This window comes from Athene noctua, chromosome 9 (assembly GCF_965140245.1).
Source record: "Athene noctua chromosome 9, bAthNoc1.hap1.1, whole genome shotgun sequence".
Classification (NCBI taxonomy): Eukaryota; Metazoa; Chordata; class Aves; order Strigiformes; family Strigidae; genus Athene; species Athene noctua.
The window spans coordinates 21,608,470-21,634,695 of NC_134045.1; positions in this window are offsets into that span (position 1 = coordinate 21,608,470).

Consider the following 26,226-nt stretch of genomic DNA (forward strand, 5'->3'; position numbering starts at 1 on the left):
AGTGCTCCCCACTTCAGTAAAACACTGAAATATGTTCTTAACCTTAACTCTGCTAGCTGCCTTCTGACTTCATACACTTCAGTTAGGGACATATTTATGTACTTTTGTTAAACTGAGACTCTACCCTTCAAGTTCTTTGAATTAAAACCTGCATATGAAAGAACATTAATTACACTGAGTTGTGGCTACAACTATGTCAGTCTGTCCCTCCCTTTATTACACTACTGGCTAAGGAGTCAAAGAAATCCTGGAAGCAGCAACTCACCTCCAAAAATATACGAGTAATTGCAGAGTCAGACTATCTGGATGTGGGTCATAAGTTATTGTCTATTTTTATTATCTTTAATCCATTTAAATTTGTTTAGAAACTTCAAAATGCAAGAAAAGACAAAGAAAGAAATCTCACCACCCAAAGATCTGACATCATTTGGACATTGCTTTCAACCCCAGAAGAGAGGTTTGTGAAAAGGCAAAGATGGATTTGGGATAAACCAGTTTCCACACTGATGGTGGGAAAGCATATCCTCCTTCAGTTTCATGAAGCAAATTGGCAGAGGTGAAGTTTAAGGATGGATGGGAAGGAACGAAACCAGCACTTTAAATAAAGCAGAAATAACCCAGAGTTACTTGCAAGCCGAGAAGCAAGAGCAGCATCAAGGCTGATGTCATGGAAAATGCAGAAAGACAGCCCCAAGTGCCATACAACGTAAAGGGGAGGGGGTGCAAAGTCTCATCCATTCAACTCAGATACTTCCAATGCTGTTAAATCTTTCTGAGCAGCTATTCCACCAAAATCAATACACTTTGTGATACCAAACGTAGTACCTATTTGCCAAGGGGCAACCAAAGGAACATGGTGGAACTTACACTCCTAATTTGGACACACACATTTATTTTCTCCGGATGCAATAACAACTTCCTTGTTGACTTGCATCCCTGGATACTACCAGCTACAGTGACATGTCAGTGAATCCAGGGGAGGGGTGAGCAGGAGCAACACCCAGCTCTGGTGTCCTGGTGCTCACCTACCACCATCCCCATGGCAGCAAGCCCTGCCTGAGCCCGTCCCTCCACCGCCTGGCCTCTCCAGAAGAAACCCGCATGCCCAGGGTGGGATGAGAAATGGGTGAGCTCCTGCTTGGGCAAGGAGAAGACCAGGTCTGTGGCATGCAGGATGCACCATACCCACTCTGTAATCTAGATGCAGCTGTTGATAGCCCTGTATGAAGAAATGTGTGTTTTGCCATTCAGGGAATCTCTTAACAGGAGAGATGCACATGCTGTTTGTTTCTTCAGGAGCAGCAGACAGTGACTTTGCTGTACAGAAGATTGCAGGAGTTGTTCAGTTTTAAAGCGCCCACTTTCAAAGCACACAGTATACTTCCAACTAGGTAATTTTTTTAATTTTTTTTTTTTTTTTTTGCTAATGATTATGTATATAATTTTGATTGTAGAGGAGTGTAGGCTGTATAGATTTAATACCTCTGATATTAACGAAGACAGGGAAAGGACAAGGTTCTTCTTACAGTGCAGTGCAAGTTACTGAAGGAGAAGTAAAATTGCAGAAATGTGAGCCAAAAACACTTTAAGTATTTGATTAAAGAAGTACAAGGACATAATAAGAATTTATCAAATGCTCCTATTATGTTTGGCCAAGGTACAAACCACTCCTTTTAATCTCCAATATTTGTAAACAGAATGTTGGACATCTTTTTTTCTATTAGAAATAAGGAAAGACTTTTCCTTCCTTGGAAAAACAGAAATCTACCAGTTACATAGTGCAAGAAATGAGCCACAATAGAACTGCATACAGTACTTCACTGCCTAGGAAAACATTACTTACAGCAGAGTATTTGGAAAATGATGTCCATAAACAAGTGCCTTCAGTCATGTGTCTTGTGGATATCAAACTACACCAGGCAAGCAAATAGGGCCTTCTTCCTTCCTGCTCTTTCCCCATGTAAAAAAAAAAAAAAAAAAAAAAAAAAAGTTCTGAAGACAACTTATCTAAAAAGTGAAAAATACGTAGGTTATTTGAGTGGCAGCAGCCGCTGAAATCATCTAGGGTTTTTAAACTTCAAGCCAGTGAGAAATAAGCCAAGGATTCCGGCCAAGGAACCAGTTGTGCAAAAGACAGGCATCTATGCACCCTAATTATGTTGTCTATATGCTGCAAAAGCTGTAAGCGGGGAAGATGGGTGCCCTCCACCCCTTTTCCACCACTCAGTCATCCCTGTGCAATCAACAGCATCTACTTATTTCCAGATCATCATCCTAAGACAAGTAATGTTGACAGTCGCTGCCCTTCAGCTAGCCAGCACCTACTCACAAGCTGAATCCCTCAGGGGCTCGGGGACTGTTTGCAAGAAGTGCCTGAGACTATCAGAAATTTGGGAGCATGTCATTCAAAAAGAAAAAAAAAAAAAAAAATTAATCAGGGAATATTTAAAGCACCCCCATCACCCCACCCTTGGGAAAATGAGTTATTAAAAGTGCTGGAATGCAATCTGTGTCAAAGGAGACATTACATCAGTCGCTTGTCCGCCTGCTTTTTGTTGTTGTTCAAGTTCTCAGTAAAGCAAGAGAATGAAATACATAACCCGGTGTCCTTGTCTTCAAACCTTCATTGTTATATATCAGATATTGCTGAGTATTTTATGGCTACTGCTGTTTCCCCAATAGAAACTACCCGATACAGATGTTCAAGCATTGGTCTGTAAAACACAGTGCCTATTAGAGCAGTTAAGCCACACAACTCAGCTCTTTCTAGCTTCCCAGTTCGTTACATATATCATACTGTATATTACTGGTTGAATCATCACTTTCCAACTGATTTTGGACTTTCACAAAGTACAGCTTCTAATGCACATGCTGATCTGTTCAGGGTCTGTCTCTCATCTTTCTTCGCACAAGTAGTTACAGCTTAGTATTTTTGTATCCAATTACGAAGAAAGATGAGAATGAAATGGGAAATAAAAAAGTGACAGGTAGAATTACAGAACAAAACGGTATTGTACGCTTGCTTGATGCTAATTGGTTTTCTTAACTGTTTAAAATCTGGGGCATAGCATAAAATAACCCAACGGGAGTGGTCTGCCAGCCATTTTGACACGTTTTTAGTCAAGTTAATTTACTCAGTGGCAGCTCTAATACATTTTGGCTGCCGAGGATCTCAACAGACACACCAAGGGTGACCTTTATGGCACACTAAAAAGGGGGGATAGAAGAGGAAACAAATGCTTTTATTAAAGAAAAGGTGAGATATTTCAGATTAGGTGAGGTCTCTTTTTTTTTTTTAGCTTACAAAAGTGGCAATATTTAACTGTTTAAGTAAATGAGCTAGAAGTTCAGCACTCCTGAACTCCACCATTACCAATAATTTATACTTCCTTTCATGTGTTTCTGCTTATTGTTATTGATAGAACTTTTAAAGTCAGCTCAGCTGAGACTGCAGACAGGCCACTGCCGACGAGCAACTGGAAATGAGAATAGCCAAGTGACCGCACATCAAATATCCTACAACTGAGTGATTTCTCAGTACACATTGTCTGCGTATGATTCTGAGAATACCTACAGAGTCATTGAGAGTGACCAAGAAGTGTTAAAATCTCTGCACCAAAAATGATGATAGTAATGTTGTTCTGCTGTTGGTAGTGGGAAGGAGGGGGTGAGAGCAACAGTGTTGTTTGCAGTGCCTCTATTCCATCTGTCCAAAAGTGTGCTTTACAGCTCTCCTATCCTAAATCTGAGTAGATGCATCGTTTCTGTACGCTGAGAATGCTGGACATCCAAACAGGTATTTGAAATGGTACTTCTTCCACAAGCACTGACACTATATACACATACACTTTTCACAAACATGGGTGAAGTATGCCCACTTCTGAAAACATGGATTGTGTATGGTAGAGGCATGACAAAAAGGAATTAACTAACGCCCGTTGGCTTTCAATGAAAACTGAGCTTAGAGACCAGCTTTTGTATTTGTCTTTATCAGCACTAAAAGTGACAGAAGGTAAGGAGGCGGGGGAAGAAAGAGAATAAACTTCTAGAGTGACCTTAGGCACATAACCACATTTTCAATTGATGCTTCAGAAGCAAGGTGGGTAATAATCTTAATACCAGCATTTTCTCTGGAGGATGATGTTATGAAACAATAGGCATAAACCCAATAATAACTACCACCTCCTTTGGAACTTTGTGAAACTCATCTTATTCAAATTTGAAAGCACTCTGAGATGCAGACAGCCAAGGACTGCAGAAAAGCAAGGTACATTTAAAATTGAGCACTTTGGGCTTAATTTATGTTCCCAACTACAGCTTTTGGGATCCTGTACATTAGCTGTATATATATTTTTACATATTTCTAAGAAAAATGGTCCTCAGAAGATGATGAATAGCATGCCTTACCAGAAAATATATGACAGGTTCTAAAAATGGTACATTTTTAAATTGGTATAGATATTTATACTTGCTCTGATCCTCTGAGATGTATATTGAAATTTGTAATATAAACAGCAAAGGGCATTCCAAGACAAGCAAATTAAAATGAATTCTGCATCATTCTCTCCTGTCCTATTATTATAAGTTCTCAGGAGGCCTACAAAAATTTGTATGTGAACTAAAACTGTATGTGAGTCTAGTAAAAGTTACTTTAAAAACCCCTAATCTTTTATTAGATCACAATGTTTAAAACAAGAAGTTAGGGCTATTATCACAATATATAAACAGAGTCTGATGGACTATCACTGGTATGCTATGTCTTTACAGCATTTTACATTGCTTTTTCCTATATATATTAAAATGTATATATCTCCATCAATTCATGATGAAAGAACTTTATTTTTTTAGAAAGTAATATCATCCCTATCTCTAAGAAATAGCTATTTATCACCACCTGATAAAACCAGCGTTCGTTCATAGTCTCTTGGCAGTAGCTTTTACTCTTTCCTCTTGGGTTGCTCTTCACAGGTAATAACATAGGCCCGGATAGGACCTTCCCAGCCTTTGAATCGTTAGTAGTGCCAGACCCCCCTTAACATCTGTCTACCCTGCTCTGGAAACCCTCTGATGAAGTCTGCATCATTACTCAATTCCCCTCGTGGTTAGAAAGTTTTCCTTCCAGTCATCCTAATGCATCTTGGCTGAAAATTAGATTGGTTTCTTTTGAATTCCCTCAAGTGGAGAGAGAACAATAAGCACCAGCCTTTGCGTAACTTTCTCATATTGGAAAGACTATCACGATGATTTCTCTGTAGGTTTATCAGTTCCCACAACTTTTCTTCATAGATCACGTTCTATAAATCTCAGATTTTCCTGTCACATTCCACTCAATTTAATATGCCTTCTTGATCTGTAAAATATGGTGCTCCAATAACTGTGCATTCTCCACTGGATTATTTTTTTTTCCTGATTTTTCACAAGGACATTATGTGAGACAAAAAGAAAAAGTTGAAATCAGGATAATTCAGCAACATCTTCCCCATTTCCCCAGGCTAGTTATGCTTCCAGAGGAAAAATCAAATGGATTTGCTGAGAACAAATCACTTCAGTCTTATGCTATCTTTTACAACCTTCCTATCATCTGAATAGTTAGAAAGAATGATTTTTTTTTTTTTTTTTTTTTAAGATTTGTTCCAGTGTATTTGTGTATTTCCAGGAATAGCTGTTGGGCTGACTGGTTTATGAATTCCTGATCCCTTCTTTTTCTCCTTTTAAAAAGGTAGGTACAACATTTACACTTCTCTCATGCTCTGGGGCTTCCTTCATCCTCTAAAATTTTCAGAATATCATTTAGCATTTGCTGAATAGATATCCATGCTGGTATTTCATTTCTGATAGATTGATGGACTCATTCTCAGACCTTCCTAGAGAACTAAACAGCAAAAAATTCAATTTAAATATACAGCAGCAGCCCAACTTCCAACTCCAAGCAAATCTATAGGTGAAGTTTCCCATTATAGGTAAGGTAAGGCAGTGCCCCACATAACTGGTCATATATGTGTCTGCTTCCTGGCTCTGCACATCCAAGTAAATAATGAGTAAATTAATGGAGTTAACTTGTCAGAAAAATAAGTATGGGGGTAGAAAAGAGTTTTCTACAGATGCCAGAGTGTGCAGCTTCAAGGGATTGGAGAGATCAGTGATACTGAAGGATGGAGAAGCAGAGCGACTCCTTCCAGCAGCTGCTTGTTATTACATTGGTTTTCCTATAAAGTGATATCTCACCACAGAAGTGCAAGGAGCACACCACCAAATCCTGGCTTATTAGCATAAAAAAGGAAGAATTCTAAGCCAAGGAATATCAGCAGAGTCCAGATCTCCAAAAGCTTTGACTTTGGGGTTTTAGGCTCATTACTGCAGTGAGGCAAGATGTTTTCTTCTATCCAACAGGTCTATTCCACTGGTTTCCTAGCCGGGCTGCTCCTAGAGTGCCGAGCATATTGTTCATACTACTATTTGATTATCGTAAATACATATAACTTACAAATAACTCCATAAACACTCAAAAACTGGCATGTATGACAACCCCAGAGTCTTCAAAGTTTTAAACACATGGATACAAACAACAATATACAAGCTATGGATCACTCCTGAGGTGGAGTGCAGAGGCTGCCAGGAAAAAATAATGTAAATGCCATTTTCTGAGTTGCAAGAGAATTGCCCTTCTCTGAACTCCTCTCACAGTGTCACTCAACTTGCAGTCCCCCCTGGGCACCACAGTAAGGACACTAAGGACACACCTCAGTCACCACAGCTGTCCCTGCCTCGGTGGGCCAAGGAACAGGAGAGAGCACTGAGAACCAGAGCCAGGGATCTGGTCCCAGCCTTGCCACCACCTCCCCACTGCGTTTCTAGCAGTGGGTGAGAAACATCACTGCAGTTACTCCTGTGCTTAAGGTTACACACATGAGTGGTTTAGTGTTAAAGTGGTTCCAGAATGGGTTTCAGGTTTGTGCTTAGCTGAAAAGAAACTTTAATAGTGGAAGGCAGGCAACTTGAAACCTTTAGCAAGCATTAAATGCTCTTAATAAAGAACAGAAAGAAATTGCTGTCTTTGTGTGTTGCCCCATCTGAATATTTTTAACATACCATGGGAAAAAGAAGTCTTTATGAAGAGCTGATTCATGTGTTATGTCACTTGTGCACTAAATACTATGTTATCTTCTGAAATTATAGAAAGGAGGAGGATATTTTTAGTAATTGTTGGCTACTCAAGCCACTGAAAGAAAGTATGTTTCTCTGGGTACAACTAATTCTGTTTGTGGTTTCAGAGACCACTGCCAATATTTCAATAATATATACATTACGAACTGCTACAGCTGGCAAGGTGTATCTGTGTTGTCTCTTCCAGGGAAGGATTTTGCTGCCTATTCAAAATGAATAGATTCAGAAGTGGAATCCAGCATGGAAAATGAAGGAAGGTCAGGGGAAGGGTAATATTTATGGAAGATTGAGCATCTTAGTGTGCTACTGGCTTCAGGGTCTGCACTCCCTAAAAATACCAGGTTTTGTGCACTGGAGTGCTGAGCAGACAGAGTATAACTAAAGCATTTGTTTGAACCTTCAGAAACAGACAGTTGCTTAGTATTCAAAAAAGAAAAGAAAGAGAACTTTTTACGTTTTATGCCACTCTAGAGCAGAAACACTTTACCCAAATAAGCAACAAAAAAGGGCTTTTCAGTCGAGACAAGCCAAGCTCTCTGAAATACACCTTGAATTTGGCAGCTAGTATAGCAGAGGCAGTACCTCATCCCCCCTCCCCACTTCAGGCAGAAAGCTGTAACTTTCTGAAATGTTTGTGTGTTGGGGAACTGGATGGAACAAGTGCATGGAGGCTTATGAGATGGACCTGGAGGATGGATCAGGTGCAAAGAGGGTTGTAAGATGGGTCTGAGGGTTTGAGAGAGATGTCAGGGAGGGTGCTTGGTACCATTCAAAAATTGCCAGCCATAATTAAGATGCAAATAAACAATGAGAGTTAACACTTCATGGCTGAATTAATTTTCTGAAAATACATGACAGCTAGTAAGCTGAAAGATGTGGGAGAACCATTCAGTGCGAACAGATGCCTAGTTCAAGTGTATAAATCCAACAGGACTATAAAAACCTCTTGTCCTCACGTGACTGACCATTCACTGATCTAATGCTTGTGGTCTGAGTCTACCTCACCTGTAAACAACATTATCATTCCATGGTGGTAGTCAGATGTGTACGGTCAAAGACCGAATAGACATGAATGCTATACAACAGAACCTCTTTTCTACACCTACACAGCCATTTTGATAGAAAAGAGGATGAAAATATAAAGTGCTGCAAATAAAGAAATATGGAAAAGCGTCTTCACTGCCAACCAGAAGAAAGTAATTTTCAGAGCTTCCATTTTTCTATCTTTAAGCATTAAACTCAGGGGGTGGGAGGGTGTGGGGGAAGAGGCACAACAAAGTAAAACCAGTAACTCTAAAAATACCCTTGCAGAAGGCAGCAAGGAAACCCATGCTTTGGGTAGCAATGAGAATGAATGGAAGCACTTTGCTTCTTCACAGCACAGGGCTTCGGGTCCTTGATGCAAAACACATGAGCGCTGCTGCACGACTTCCCTGCTCTTCCACACCCTTCAGAAGGCTGAGGCCTTCCACAGGAACATTTTCAGCACGACAATGACATAAAAAAAAAAAAACTATTTACATATTTGTTCAATGGCTCTTCCAAAGAGTTCCTATTAATATCAATTAATTACACATGGAATATATTCTATATTTCCTAATACCAACCAATAATTTATTTTTGTCTTGATTAATTCAATGACAAAACTTGTATTCACTTTAGTTGGAACATATTGGACCTCTGACTCCTCAGACTTATTTTCATGTGCCCGGAAGCAAAGTTCCAGTTATATATCTATATTCACTCTGCAGCTACTCTTTCCACATCAGGCATAACTTTACTCACATCAACAAACCTCCCTGAGCAAGAAATGAGCACTGCTCCAAGGTTCAAGGATACACAAGCAGGTCCTGCTCCCTGCTCTGTTTCTACGCACATTTTGTTTTCATGCAGTATATAAAGTGACTTACAGGAAGCTTCCAGTAGTGGAAAGTTGTAACTCATCTGAAAAGAATCTGTTCTTTAAGAAACGGGCACCTTCTTACTGGATCTTAAATAATATATCACATAATGCAATTATTCCATGTCTCCTGGTCATCACATGGTCTGGGGAAATCATAGTCAGTTTTTTAATATTGGGAATGTAAGGATCGCACAGAATTACAGACTACGTAGAACTGTATTCTTCTTTCTGCATAATCTAACCTCTCATCAGAACAAGCAATTTTAAAAAATTATGATCCATTCTCCATTTCACATGTATACACATAAAAATAAAATGCAGTAAATGTGCTTTGGGATGGTTGCTTACCCAAAACATCCCAGACAATTACACGGTATGCTGTTCTAATTAGCTCTCTCTCAACAGGCCCCATTTGAGATGCGTGACACTCCTCTGTACGCCATGGCTGAAGTTGAGTTGTATTACAATCACATCTCCAGTCAAAGAACATTGCCATTTTTTCCTAGATCAGACACCTGCTATCAATTTGAATGGTATCTGATTGAATATTTGTGCAGGAAGGACAAGAATCAATTATTCATGAGTACTAAACAATAGACTGTATAAACACAGTTCATGAACCTGAATCCTTTACAACCTAGCTTATCTTCGATACATTTATAAGGGCAGTCACATCTTTTAAACAACTGACATATTTATGGCACCAAAAAAGGAGGCGGGGGGGAAATAAAAGAGGAAACAAATGTTTTTGTTAAAGAAAATGTGAGATGTTTTGGATTCGCTGGAGTTTCTTTTCTTTTGCTTATAGAAGTGGTAATATTTAACTGTTTAACTAAATTTAACTAGACATCTCATGTGACAGCCGTTTCCCTGAGACTCCCATCTCAGATTCTGCTGAAGCAGGCCATTTGGGTAATTCAAATGAACAAGAAAATATATGTAACTTTTGGATCCTTACCCGGGAGTCTTGTGTGAGTTTTGGACTCCTACCTGTTCTTGGCAATTTAACGGAACACAACATTTTGAGGTTCTCCTGACACTAGGTCTTCTCCATGGCAGGAATCTGTGTTCTTCCCCTGGCAGCCTCTTCTCTCCTAGGTTTCCAGTACAATTCAATTAAGCTCTGCTAGCTCTGCAGTGCTAATCTGGTTGAATGCATGCTAGCAGAAATCCTGCACCTTGTTGTCTCATCTGAGCTTCATAATACAAATGTGGCTGATGTCAGAAGCAGAAAAGCCTGATCCACAGTTTCAGGGAAAATGTAATCCTGACATCATGGTGGAAGAATACAAAGAGACCTGTAAATAATCTATTCCATTAAAATCCTTCCTCCCTCCAAACAGAGCTGTTAATGTTGCTGTCATGTTTAATACATTTTTATGTATACTCCTTTTATTTTCTTATGGCAATGGTTTAAATTTCAATACAAATGTTTAAAGCATGTGACATTATGAAATTACAGTATCCATATTTAAAGTCCCAAGATTACAGCTTCTAGTGGTGAGTGCTTGAAGTATTGTGAAATACAATTTGATTTAAAATCAATCCTCCGATTGACTTTAAAAAGGCACCTAGTGCTGTTTATTTGTTTTTATGGAAAATAATACAGGCAATTAATTTCCTTCATACCTTAAGTGTCTGAGTTATGAAAGTCTATAATGTAACATGGCATGCCTGATGAATAACATCTGAAGTGATTTAGTTTAGAGCAAGTGATTGGCAGTTAGTGATTTTGATAAAAACTTGCTGCATGATATGCAGCGGGCAACTCAGCTGTACAGCCGATTCAGTGAAAACAAACTCAGAGTGAAAAAAATTTCTATCATGTTACATTTTATGCTGGGGAGTCAGAGAAAAGGAGGAGGACATAATTCTTCCCTAGATCTTGTAGCTGCTGCTTTAAGAAAAGAAATGACAAGGTTATGGGTTCTCCCTTTGCCATGCATCTCCTTCATAAATTTTAGCATTAAATTATAAATAAAACATATGAGGACTCAGCTCAATGAGAAATATGTCTGGACTTTGGCACTGTATAGGTCTGCACAAATCCATACAAGCTGCTTAACATTGATTTTCTTTGGCGTCTTTTGCAGCCCTATGAGGGCTTCGCAATGCAGAAGGCAGACATGTCTTTTATTGTATCAGGCCCTTTGCCATTAATTACAGACATGCCTTTCCTTAATGACTGGGCACAACTGGCCTGTTGATCCCCTGGCTGGATCACCAGAGGATGTAATCAACAGCACAGACCAGGACTGTCGACCATTTGCTATTCCTGGCCTCCCTGTTCTCCCCATCCTCTCTGCTCTCTTTGCCAATGAGAGCTTAAGGCCAGTACCCCGACAGGCTGAGTTCTCCTTGCTCAGCCCTCCTTCTGTACCAGTTTCTCCAAAGGAAAAATAACTCAACATACATCTCCACTCACCTTCAAGCAGAAGTCAGTGGGGAAAGCAAGAGGAAAGACTCATCTTTCATACACCTAGAAGTGAAAAACTCCACAGCAAAGCCAGTAGTATCCTCTTGCTCAACATGGAGAGCTAACCAAACCTCCTGAGTCTGCAAAACTGAGTGGAAATTTTGAAAAAAACAAATTTTGCCTGTGGTATTTTCACATCTTCACTTTGGCCCCGTCTAGAAAAGTAAATGGTCTTGGTGGTTAGCGCACAGGGCCAGGAGTGAGGAGCCCTGGGCTCTATTCATACCTCTGCTACTGACTCACTGCAGCAAACTGTTTGGACAAAATTCTTGAAAAGCATTCGCTAATTTTGGGAGCCAATTTTTTTTTGCATAAACAAGTAGAGACATGTAGGCGCAGAGCACCTACCGCTTTTCATAAACCCAGAGGGAGATTCTGGCACACACCGCACCACTGTCAACCATCCAGACCATGATCTGGACCTTCATTTAGGAAGACACAAAGCACTCTTGCATCTGAGTCAGAAAGCTGAGAGCTCCTCCTGTGCCCAAGAGAGATTCTTCCAGAGATGCAGGACTCAGCATTTAATCACGACATCTAAAATTACTGGACACATGAGCTTGAGCACTCCCTGTTTCTCCCACCTGCTAAATGGGCATTATATATGTGTCATAAGAGTCCTTTGACCTCCTAGTATGGTGTGTCAGAAAACCTGGCAGCTCCTCAGGATAAGATCTGTTTCAGAATAGCAAAAAATTACTGTAACATTTTGATGATCCTTAGAAGAAGGTTTGGTTCAGGTCTGTGCATCTTGCAATAGACAGATTTTTGTTGGAGGATAATTTTAATTTTTCCAGATCAGTTTATCCTGAGTAACATTCCCCTGTGTATACTGGATTTGTTGAATTGCTTTTCTTAATAAATCTTTCATATCAATTGCATCCTGATGGTTAGATTTTGCCACTTTACCAAGAGCTACTGAAACATGTATCTGACTAGGAGAAAAACATGTTCATGTTAATTTCATGTTTTATTTATTTTTATTTAACTTTGCCATATTTCCTAGAAAATCTATCAATAATAGCCAATCCCCATGATTGGTTCATCCAAATAACAACTGTTGAGCATGTAAAACAAATTGGGCAAGACCCTGCCCTAAGAGCAGGAGGTAGAGCTCTCATCAAAATCAATTCTCTCTCAGATATAAAAGGTCACTGATAATTATGCGCATGTATCTAAGAATGAAATTTGCTTCATTGAGGGACATTACTTCTTCACTTGCAATAACATAGTAAACAGTAAAAAGACAGAATTGACTGAGACATCCTCGCTGTTGTTCTACCAGCCGAATGCCGTGTTTCTGTCCACAATTCACATTCTGTTGAGCTGCCTGCATTCAGCGTTTCAAAACCTGATGCATTTTCTTTGCCCAGGGCAGATTATACATGGCATGTTTTTCCCTTCAACTGACTTTACAAGTCTTGTGCTCCTGGAGAATTCTCCCCCAGATTTATGCAAAACAAGAGGGAATTTAGTTGCTAATCAAAGAAAAATATGGTGTTTCAATACTGAGGTCTAGATGTGAAGTCCTGGATCTCTTATGGAAGTGCAGAGAAGGATTTCATGTTCAGGGTCTCTGCCTGGTCTGTTATGGTGCTAACCATATTGTCACGTCGCTGATCTCAATTGGAAAGCTCTCATCTATATCAGACAAAGGTATTTCTCCTCTTCTACTTCTATCCATCCTCTGAGCAAATCATTAGGAAAAAGAATTTAAAAAGCCAAATAGATGCTATTGTTTCACGAGCAGAACACAATCAATAATATTGTTACAATTTACTATTTGAGAGAAATATGTTTAACGAAAAAAAGAAATGAGAAAATCAAATCAACTATGTCTTAAAACGCATGGTGAACATGTCCCTGGCCTTATGTCCTTTATGGAAATTGTGCTTATACAACAGTAACTCAGCAACGCAGTCAATAACTGGCAAACTTGATACTTCCAAAGGCACTAAGGGGGAATGTCAACCAACACTGATGAGCAGCTTTGAACCCTTGGCCTTTCAGATGCAGGCTGACAAGTTAACAGGCTTTTCTTCCTCAGTAGGAAAGAGGGTTTTCATAGCCTGTATTCCTATGAATAAAATGCAATCCAAAAGTGCTGGGCACAAGCCATGCTTCTTAAAAGGGTAAGATTACCAGCCCCTCTTGATACACTGTGGGATGCCGATGTATGTTTGTACTCCGTGTGGTTTTTCCAGTGAAAAAAGGGAACAAAAATAATACACAGAATCTCTTATACGTAGGAAACGACATCCATTCAGCAGGGAAGCAAAATGGAGTCTACTTGAGTTAATTTCTCCTCATTTATTTATATTTAGCTCTGCAATAATGCTCCAGCAGCTCCCATTCCATTGAAATGGCTCAGCATTACCTCTTGGAATTAAAACGCTGCGGGAAAACAACTCAAAGTGCTTTTTACATGTGGCTCTGGGAAGGGGAATCCCTTTATTAAACAGCAAGATTCTGTTAGGCTGCATGGTCAAAGACATTAAAGGAAATCCACTGGTTAGTCAGGTGTGTTAATCAGGGAGAAGCTGAGTATTTACTCCTTTGGTCTGACAAACCCTATCGGAATGTCACCACAGTGAAATACACCCCCAAAGCAGGGATATTAGGATCGACAGACACATAGAGACCATGTCAACCACCGCTGTGGCACTTGGCTACACTTGTCTTCAGTCTATGTGCAGGATCCTCCGTCTATAAATCAGAACAACTATCTTAAAGCCTCTACAGAAACACCACTTTGTATTCTGGCTTCCAGACTTCTTTATATACATTTAACTACTTTGAGAAATGGTCATTATTCACTGCTTGAAAAGGAGAGAGATGACCTAAAAAGCATCTAGGTAAGCTTAAGAAAAGGGATAATGCTCTTAACCTTCACAGGCGCAGATTTCTCTCTTCCTCTTAGGTTATCCTATGTTTCCATAGCTACAAACGTTATTTGTGGTTGGAAATTACCCCACCCGCTTTTTATCCCCCTACCCCATAAACATCTATTTGAATTTTAAATCTAATTCTAAGGTTTTGGCAATTTTTGTTCTTGTTGTTTGTAAGTACAGTATTTCCATCATGCTGTAAAAACTGTAAGAATTTTCAATTTTTGGAAGTAAAAACAGCAAAAGCATAAACTATGTAATTTTCAGAAGTGGACTTCAGTCAAGCTTGGTATGGGATCCCACAGAATGTGTTCTTCAGCAGCTCTGTTGTTTGTATTGAGATATCTGGTAAGGTCTTTTGGGAAAACAGACCACATATCTCTTTAAGGTCCAACCAAAATATCATCTATCCTGCCCTCAGTACAACAACCACACTGAGATAAATAGTTCAGGGGGAGAAAAAAAATCTCCCTCTGTAAATCATACTAACCAAACACTTCTGGGCCAAATTCTCTACCCTCCACTCCAGTGAGATGCTGTTTGTTCAATAGGGAGTCTGATTATTTGACAAAATTTAGGAGGTTAAAATTAAGACAACATAACTGTGGTCCTCTATGAAATTATTTTCTTCTTATTTTCTTGCCTCTCTTTTTCTTGGCACCAGGGGACTTTGGGTCAGAGTTAAACAGCTTATGAACTCATTTCCTAAAATTTTCAGTCTCCCAAAAGCTTGCTTTCCTTGGATTATTTTTAATTCAGTCAATTTGTAACACATATTCAGCCTGTATCCTCCACAATATTTTATGATAAATCCCATTCAATTTCACATGTACGGTTGCAAGCTTTATTGCTTAACAAACATTTCATCTACTCTCCCATAATTTATATCTGAATGGGTTTATTATAGACATAGCATTTCATTCATTGTGCAGTTAATTCTGTAACATGCTGCCTGTTTTCTGTATGGCCGCTCTACCATTATGTGCTTTCAGTACAATTGAATTTTTCCTTGGGAGCTTTATAAAATGGTTTATGAATATGTAATACAAATTGTATTAACAAGGCAAATGTACTTTTTATTCCTTTTGTGAGCATTTCCAGTCAATGACTAGTAAGAGAACAAGTATGGAGGCACATGACTCCCTCAATTCCTATTCACTAGGGCTACCCATGCAATATTATTTTTAAAAGGCTCATCACTTCAAAAACAAAGGGGTTTTAAAATCTTGGTTGATACTGCAGTCAGCTCCATGGAAAGGAACACAAGAAAGCTTTGCAACAGGCCTTCTCTCTTTGTAGGGACTTTTCACCTTCTGTTCAGGTAAAAGGATCTTTGGCAGATACTATTTTGAAAGGGTGTCACCTTTTATCACACCCATTCCACGCAGTCTATTGCTTTGATTACCTCCTTTAAGTACTTGAAGGCTGCAATAATGTCTCCCTGGAGCCTTCTCTTCTCCAGCTGAACCCCCCAACTCTCTCAGCCTGTCCTCACAGGGGGGTGCTCCAGCCCCTGAGCATCTTCGTGGCCTCCTCTGGACCTGCTCAAGCAGGTCCGTGTCCTTCTGATGTTGGTGCCTGCAGATCTGGATACAGCACTGCAGGGGGGTCTCATGAGAGTGGAGTAGAGGAGAATACCCTCCCTTGACCTGCTGGCCACAGTTCTCTTGATGCAGCCCAGGACACGGTTGACTTTCTGGATTGTGAGTGAACACTGCTGGCTCAGAGTCAGTTTTCCATCCACTGGAAATACCCACAAGTCCTTCTCCACAGGGCTGCTTCCAATCCACTCCTCACCCAGCCTGTATTTGTGCTGGGGATTGCCCCAGCCCATGTGCAGGACCTTGCCCTTGGCCCTGTTGAACTCCATGAGGTTCACATGTGCCACCTCTCCAGCCTGTCCAGGTCCCTCTGTACGGCCCATCCCTTCCCTCCAGCGTGTCGGTCCCACCACACGGCTCAGTGTCACTGACAAACTTGCTGAGGGTGCCTCGATCCCTCTGTCCATGTCACCAACAAAGATGTTAAACAGCGCCGGTTCCAACATGACCCCTGAGGACGCCACTCGTCACCACTCTCCACTCTGACATCGAGCTGCTGAGCACAACTCTTTTGAGTGTGACCATCCAGCCAATTCCTTATCCATGGAGTGCTCCATGGTCTCTCCAATTTAGAGACAAGGGTGTCATGTGAGACAGTGTCAAATTCTTTGCACAAGTCCAGGTTGATGACATCAGTTGCTCTTCTGTTATCCACCAGCACTGTAAACCCATCATAGGCCACCAAATTTGTCAGGCAGAATTTACCCTTAGTGAAGCCATGTTGGCTGTCACCAATCACCTCCTTATTTTACATGTTCCCTAGTAGTTTCCAGGAGGATCTGCTCCATGATCTTGTCAGGCACAGAGGTAAGACTGACTGGCCAGTAGTTCCCTGGATCTTCCTTTTTTCCCTTTTTAAAAATGGGGATTATGTTTCCCCTTTTCCAGTCAGCAGGAACTTCACCAGACTGCCACAACTTCTCAAATATGATGGTTAGTGGCTTAGCCACTTCATCCACCAGTTCCCTCAGGACTGGCAGATGCACCTCATCAGGTCCCATGGACTTGTGCAGCTTCAGGTTCCTTAGATGGTCTCAAACCTGGTCTTCTCCTACAGTGGGCGGTTCTTCATTCTCCCAGTCCCTGCCTTTGCCTTCTGTGTCTTGGGTGGTCTGGCTGGAGCCCTTGCTGGTGAAGACTGAGGCAAAAAAGGGTAAAGGGGTAACGGTTTTAAACTGAAAGAGGGTAGATTCAGATTAGATATAAGAAAGAAATTCATTACTGTGAGGGTAGTGAGGTACTGGCACAGAGCAGCTGTGGCTGCCCCCTCCCTGGCAGTGTTCAAGGCCAGGTTGGACGGGGCTTTGGGCAACCTGGGCTAGTGGAAGGTGTCCCTGAGCAGGAGGGTTGGAACCAGATGATCTTTAAGGTCCCTTCCAACCCAATCCGTTCTATAATCCTATGATTCTATGTATTTGTTTTGCATTAACACCTAGCAACACCATCCTGTTGCATTACATGCCTATACACATACTAAAACAAAGAGGCAATCCTTGCCCTAGAGCTGTGACTGACCATACATATCTAGTGAGACAAGAAGCGGATATGATCAAAGAATGGGAGTAAGAACAAGGTTAGAGAGGATTACAACATATATGACATATTCCATGTGTTCACCAACTGCTGGAGGGCCTATGTCATGCAAGGTGTAGATGATATTATATGGTCACACAAATTTTTGAGAGAGCTCCTGGGATGACTGGTACTAAGTTCATATACTTGAAAAATGAGAAGCAACGTTTTTACCTAAATTAGTTTGCTTCCATTTGATAGAAAGCAATTTATACACTTAGAAATGAAGGTGGGAACTTGGCTTCTGAGAACACAGAAAGTTTCCATACAAAGGGTGGTGGAAGCTTCTTTTACATCACAACCGCAAAGTTCACCACAACGCCCTTGCTAAACCTCACAGGGGGATTTGCTAATGCTCTTTACCTGCTAATGCACTTTCTAAATCTTCAGATCTGTCTCTGATTTGAGAACATAACTCCTATTAAAAACCCTATCCTTCCATTCACCATCTTGGCCAGCACACTTTCTAGAACAAAACTGTGTCCATTGCATTGGCTGATGACTAATGGCTTGCCATATGTTCTTACTTACAGCGCAGGGGATTAATTCCTCAGTGACATGATGGGATGGCTAGAGCCTTCAACAGGAAATAATGTGGTACTGACAGAAAAAGGAGGAAATGGAAAAAGTCTGAATATATTTCTGCTCAACTGTACAGATTACAAGAAGGGACAGTGCAAAAAACTGCCGCTGGAATTCAGGCTCTTTTGAAGTCTGCCCAGAGGCTCAGTAATGTCTATACTATCTATACTGGGAAGCAAGCAATATTTAGCAGGGTTGCTTTCCTCCTAGTATTAGATATAATAGAAATACAGCAAGGTAGAGTTTGGCTAGCTTCTGCTCTCAGATCCTCTGACATATGTATGGAAGAAAATCCCCTGGTGTCATTTTAGATCCCTGGAGTTAGCCTGGATTTGCAGGGAAAACATCACGAAGGAAGAGCAAGTAAAAGTACAAGAAGGGACTCTCACATTTCATGAAACTTATTGTAGAAGCATTCCTATTTTAGGAGAGGAAAGAGCACTGCTTCTAAAGAAGGGATCTTCTTATCTGCCTTGCATATGCAAAGTGGGGTTCAGTAATGAAACACTCAAGCAGAGCATCTTATGCTTTTCTAGGTTAGATTCATGGAAGGGCTCAGAATTTTCAGCATGGATCACTGAGCCATAGCCACTCCTTATTAAATTCCTCCAATGACAATTTTACTGGTGTTTTATATTAGTGTTAACAAAGGACCTGAATAAGATGTAAGTAAGAGATGTTATATTTTAAATAAAAGTTCAGGTAATGTGCCACCGGGGACCGTAGGATCAAATGAGCTTTTATATTTTTATGTAGAATGTAATCACTTTTTTCATTATTGTGGTTGCTACATTACTGTTATTAAAGAGTTTATTACCCTGTGGGGGATACTGCTCATTGGAATTACATGCTTGCAGACCAAAAGAGACAGTGTAGCTTCAACCCTTAATTCATGATACAGCCACAGGACAACAGAACTTCAGTACACAGGGACTGGTGTCACATGCTGGGTACCCAGTATAACCCTGATGGTACCACGGGAAGTCAGAGATGGTGCAATGGAAACTGGAAAGTCATTGTTATATGGTCATCTGGTTTGTAGACCTTTAGTACATGCTGAGCTTCTAGCAGGCTTTTAGGGAAACTGGCCAAAATACAACATATAAGGGAGGGCAAACTGGCCAAAAAAGGCAAGACATTACAAGAAATGGAAAATTACCTAACAGGCACTTATCCCTGTTCAAACTCTGGAAAAACTTAAAACTTCTTCCTAGACTGTTACACAGCTATCATTTACTATCAAGTTGACCTTTAGCCCTCTCAACCTCGGCAGCATTATGCTTTTATGAGAATTATTTTTTAACAGAGGAGTTGATTTATTAGAAGATCCACTCAAGCCCCACTTTAGAAGGAAAGGGGTCAATACCCTACACGACAGTGAACATTACAGAGAAAAAGGGTGTCAGCTCCTGGGACAATCCTACTGGCTGCTTGCACATGAAATACCTCTTCTATCTCAGCTCCAGCCTGCAGTCATGAGGACTGTCATTTAGAAGGGAGGTTCATTCCACTAGGTTTAAGTTTCTAGTTTCCCAGGCTAATCATATAGTTAAATATATACATCCAAGAAACCAAAGGTTATTACTGAAGTTTCCTCCTTGGGACTCTTGTGATGTTAAAGCATGGGTGGTGCTATTCTTTGGTGTTTTGCTTGTTTTCAAGGGAGAAGATATCTATATGATATGTTAACACTGGAATGCAAACATCTAAAGACAAATCTAATAAGTGTGTCTATATCATTACCTGTTGCTTCACTGAGACAAGGAAGGAATGTCTTTGAGGAAGGTGAACAGGAATGTATTATCACTGCATCTTAAGAAATGCAAGTGATCCATATTACCCAAAAAGGTTATAGAAGGTGACAGAATAAATAGGTCTCTCTCCTTCCTCTTAACACTAGAAACATCACATCACCTTGCTTCATTTTCCATGACAAGCCATCAAATAAATATGTATCCTGAATATAGGAGGAAATGACTCATCAGTGCCACGTATATGTTTCCATGTCATGGTGGTAGCAGTGGTTCTGAGCATACAAAATCCAACATATCAGTACAACACGGGAAAACCGGATATCCTGGAACATATATACTCATGTGGGTATTATCCATGGTATCTGCTATTATCATTTATCAAATCTGTCTTTCCAAAAGTTGATATTAGATTTCATGTCAAGGAGAAACGATACCCAGGCTGGGATCACCCACACTACCATGAAGTATTTGTTGTCTACAACAGAGGAACGGGGGTTAAATTGCTATTTGCCCTTTCAATCAAACACATCTGAGACCTGAAGACCTGCCACAGCTGTCAGGGTAGGGATGACCACTTGGGTGAGGGGACCCAAGCAGTACAAAGGTGCTTGTTCCTAACAGACACACCACTGCGGCATCTCACTGAACTCCAGGTTTAGAATCCGGATAGTCTTGTCTTGAGAAGTGCCCACCCCCCTCCACTGTCAATTACTAAGCACCCTCCTCTCCACGGGTTATTATTTAACACTCCTGAAGATATTCTGGACTACACAGAACGCTATGTCAGACATCAACATCGGAGTAATGGCTTTTGTGGGAGGAAAGGGCTGCCTGGTGCCCTCAGAATGGACACAGCATCATGAACCAAGGCATTTTCCAGTAAGCTGGAGTACCATCAGCAGTAATACAAAACCAGCTACTGCTGTGCTTTAACCACACACCCAATTTTGCCTCTAAGGCAAAGCCAGGCTAGAAGCGAGCAATTTCCTAACTCTTCCAAGTTAAGGAGATTTACGCTCACCCTTACTGCACGTGTACAAAATGAACTCAGCCTTTACACAGCCCCACAAGTGGGAGGCACTCCCCTGTCCTTGTACACCCATTGACACATCACACATCATGTAGCTCATAAACCATGTCACACATTAATGAGATCCAAATAATGCAGAATCTACAAAGTAGTAACATCTGTAGTTAGACTATTTAGCTTAAGTCACAAGGATTAACAGTCCCCATGGTTCTAGAAATACACTAATCACGTTCAAGGATCACAGAAGAATTGTTGCCATCTTGTACTGCCTGACTGGCCAAGTGATTTTAATCTTCTTTTGGGATAGATACTGGATCTTACAGACCACTGGTCTGTAGCCTTACAAAATGAAAGAATTCTACAGCCCCTGTATTATCTCTGTCCCCACATTATGTCCTTTTTGTGTAAGAGGCAGGAAAATCATGTTTTAATGTGAAAAAATTTAGCATTAAAAAGAAAAAAGGAAAAAGCTATCTCAAGACCAAGGAAAAACTCTGAGGCAGAGCTTTGGTTTTTATTTTAATGACTGTTCCACAACCTTGTTTAACAAAATCCTATGAATAGGAGATAACCTAACGAATCCATGCATATCTGCAAAAGCAGTGTTGGAAAAAGATTATAAAACCACCCCCCCCCCCCCAAATGCCCCAAATCCTGTGTTTTTTCATTTTTTTCTGCATATTCTAAAAGTTTATTAGAAATCTGATTATTAAACAGCACCTTTTTAAACACTTGCTACTGTACTGCATTTCCAATACATGTATATATGTGTACTGACATAATAGACATATTATTTTATTATCTTTTTGGGGTTTATTTGGAACAACCAGAAATGATAGGATTCTTTTCCCTGACTTCTACAGGCTTCCATAGATCACCCAAGAGAGCGCCACAGAAGAACAGCGTTTCAATAATCCGTACTTTGAGTAATAGTTTGAACAGAAAAGATTACTGTGCTGAAGGCAGCCAGTGGACATATTTCATACTATCACAGTAACTTCCTTTCTTATCACTTTATTTTGTGATATCATCTGCCTTGAAAAAATAAGACTGCATGATATTTCTGTCTCCCGGGGTTGAGATGAGCATAACGATTCTATCTGTTTTAATACAAGATAGTACTCTTCCATCAGTCTTCTCTGAAAGTGTAGAAAATCCAAGGGAAGGATTTCAAGGAAACAAACCTACATACAATGTTTGTTCTGTGTATGTTTGGCTTTCTCCTTTTCTGCAGGCTTTTCATTACTGCCAGAGAGTGCTAGCCTAACCCTTTCTATAGAAAGAATAATCGTAAATCTGCATGAAGTTCATGATGATTAGTTTCTCTTGGAGTTGGGCCAAGGAATAAGCCTTTCTCCAATACAGACTTCACATGCAGGCTTGGTCAAGAATTCAGTTATTAATCCTTTCGATCAAGGCTGGATTAAGCCATCCAGGGGCCCTAGTGACATCAAGTAACTCTGTGCCTTGAGATACGCCTCCCAGTTGAAAGATGTCCAAAACAGCAAGTAGAGGTTACCCCTGAATACAGCCCATGCTGTATCTTTGCTGCGTTCTGGATTTCTGCTGGAGCACCTGGGTCAGGGTGTCTATGTACAGGTATCACTCAGCCCTTTGCGAGCACGGATGGCTGTGCTCCATTTTAGACCAGGACATACCACACAAGCATGTTACAGGAATACTTGGAAGATTTAATGTATTGGAAAGAGTAGCATAACCAAAGATGAGGAGATCAAGTCTAAGAAATCCAGCAGTCAACCTAAGAGCTTCTTTACTCCTACCCTTTTATTCTAAACGTATAGCCATGAAAAGATTTTAGCAGCCACTCAATGTGTCAAAATCCACAGATTGACTGACTTACGCACAGCATTATTTTCATATTAAAGGCAATCATACTTTGATTCAACTACTACTTTCTATAAGCTGTATTAAAACTCTGTTACTCCATTTCCTAGGAGTTCAGTTGAAAATCAGTTTCTCTGGCTTTCAGCCCCTATGAGTTTCCTAGTTTAAATCCTTTGTCTTTCACTTTAAAATTCAGATTTAGAGGCTGATATTCTACTTCAGAAGTTACATTAAGCTAAAAAAATAATTTCCACCTTCTTTTACCTATTTGGCTACTTCATTTCAAGAGAATTAGCAAGATTTTCCTGTTGCAAAACTCCCACCTGGTCTGACTTGCCTGCAAGGTTAGTGTCTCCTCTCAAACACAGCTGAGTTCAAAATGATCCCTCTCCCCCTTCTTACCACATCCCCCTCTCCATCCAGGCAAGATTTGTTGCAAATATTTCACAGAGCTCTAACGTTGTGTGAACTCTTGCTGAATTATTGTTGTTCCAGGAGTGTCCTGGGGGATTTTCAGAGCTGCTGTGAGACAGTGATATCCCTTGTGGAGGACTAATAGACTGTCACTGTTTCCACTGGGAACAATGAAGGTCAGACGTGCTAGCTAACCTATGTTAACACGTAACTTCCCCGCTCTGCTCGGGAACGGCATTGAAAATAACACCATGCCTAGATATCCCTCCTTGCCATTTCACTGAGATCACATCGAATCAGCCCTAATAACGCAGTCTTTTTTGCTTCAGCCCAGTCCCTGGCAAATCAACTCGATAACCCCACAGGGTCTACTGATCTGGTTGCTCTGTCAGAAAGTGTCAAAGGACAGAAAGACAGAAGCAGGGCAGAGGGAAAAGTTGCTGGCTCAAAGTGGCTGCTAGCAGCTCAGCCCTGAGCCCTTCTCTCATCCTGCAGCATACCCCTACTACTCACTGTCTGAGCACTTGCTTTCATAACCTTATTAACTAACCTGTGTTAACTGATTTTAACTCCTGGTTTGCCAAATCCCCTACAAACTGCTTCTTTTTTTTTATTATTTTTTTCACCAACCCACCCCCTCATTCTGGTTTTTGAGTTTGTTTATCCATTATGGGTTTTTTACCTTTCAAGTCACTTGGAGTTTTTCCAGAAGAAACAGACTGTGCATGTTCACAACATGGCAAAGGCTGGTGGATGAATTCTGCACCCCTCTGTATTTTGAAACTGGGATTCTGCTGGGTCCTGCAGAACAGCAATAGATTCAGGGAGGACTCTCCCAGGAATTGTTGTGGTCCTTCCTCTCCTAATACTCTACAAAAGATAAAGGTTTGGTTGCCAGCATGTATACTTGCAGGTGCTATTTGATGTTTTATTTTAACACATCTGTAGGCATCTGCTGATCTTTCACTTCCCAATATGTTAATGGCTCAGTATTTTACTATATTCTGAAAAACAACAGGAGCAAATGTTAAGCTGAAGGGGAAAAAGGGGGATTCAGAGTCTTAACAGGAAAAACTGTAATTCATAAATATTATGACTACAAGGGAAAATGAACCACAGCTTGATCACACAACAAGAATAGCAATTAGGAACAATTGTTGAATTTAGTTTAGGTATGCAGCATACGTAGGTAAATACACTGAATGCTAATGGTTTTATAATAGTCTTATTAATTCACACACATAGTTAATGTTTAAGATAAACTCCCCATCTTTAGAGTAATTTATGCATTCCACTTTTATAGAATTCCAATTGAATGAATATGAACATAATCATTTTGCACAAATGTTCTCTAAGGAGTGTGCAGAGAGTCTGAGGCAATGCTGAGGCTCCCCACAGCTTTATTCATAATGGATCAGTCTATTCATTCCTTATTAATTTAATGGAGTACAACTGAGCAGTCTAGCAGCTTGAGCTTATGAGTGTTTCACAAATGGGGCTTTTTGCCTGTAATCGCTTAATCCTACTGGCTAGGCCTCATAAATTGAATAAAGGAGTGAACTAGGTTTTAATTAAGTCTAAGGAATGAGCTTGTCTGAAAGATACTTCAGCCTCTTAAGATCACAGTGGTGAAGTGTGTTTGTCCAGGAGCCTAGCAGGGGCAAGCATCCTAGGCTAGTTAGGTTAGAGACCAGTTGCTTTGATGTAAGGTATTTGTTAATACCTTTTTTCCCTTTAATTAAAAATCCATTCTCTACTGTCAGTACCATCCGAGAGCGCAAGTGAGAGCACTGTAGCAAACCTGACCGGTTCTGGAAAAGCAAGTGGTTTGGATTCATTCTTTGTAACTCCATAAAGCAGCATCTCACAGAGAAAAACACAGATTGACACTGACAAACAGGGAAAACATTTGGCCCTAACCATTTCAAACTGCTCTCTGCCAGGGCTCAGTGCCCCACGTTAAATACGACTCAAGCAGAACCCATGAGGAAAAGTGTCAATCTGTGAGCCAGGCTCTCATCCCCTTCCAGGGGTCCAATACATCTGCTCAGAGGTACCAAACTCACACCTACCCGTATGTGTCACTCCACACCACAATTCCTGTCTCTGGGCATACCCAGGAAGGACTGATTCTGTACCGGTTTCTTCCTAAATCTGAGCAGGACACATGAATTAAAAATCCTCCTGGGCTGAGAGGCCAAATCCTCTCAGCTTTTTCTAAGGAAAACAGAAAGAGAGAGGTGTCCTGCATTTCAGTGGCTGGAGAAGCAATTCTGTTCTAGGTTTACAAACTAACTTGGCTCTCACCCAGGCTAGGAAAGAGTGGCATTCAAATCCCTCCCTCCCCACAGTGGTTTTGAGAGAACAAAAATTATCATCTGCTATACTTTCTCCAAACTACCTGTTGAGGATATATCCTGGGCAGCAGAGATTCATGGTGGTGTAAAAGCCTTTCTTATGAATGTATTCCATTTTCTACTCTGGTGGGCTGTCTAGAGTATATGCATTAGATAAAGCAGAGATGCTAGGCATTGAACTCGGGTGCCCTCCTCCCTCCTGGGACCGAGGCTGGAATGTAAACTGTACTGTGCACTACCATAAAAACTATTGCTTTGGTAAATCATCTTCCAGGATGCAGGATTTTCTTTTTGTACATGTAGATAAGGAACAAGATTCCGGGGAATCCTAAACCAAGGGGTTTGTTTGTTTGTTTGTTTTGCAGTATATCGAAGGGGGAAGATGCACTGTTTCTGCTATGATTTTACAGCTTACAGTATGATTTTACAAGTACCCCAAAGTGCTCTGTTACCTGGCTATGGTATTTATACACTAGTGCAACAGTACAGTGAAGTCTCAACAAAAATCAGACTCTGTTTGATGCCTACATAAACACATAACCAGACATAGGTCCTGACCCCAGACAATCTAAAGCATCCAACCTAAGGGCAGTATTTTAAAGAGATTTGGCATTCATTTGCCATTTTCCTTCCATCTTTG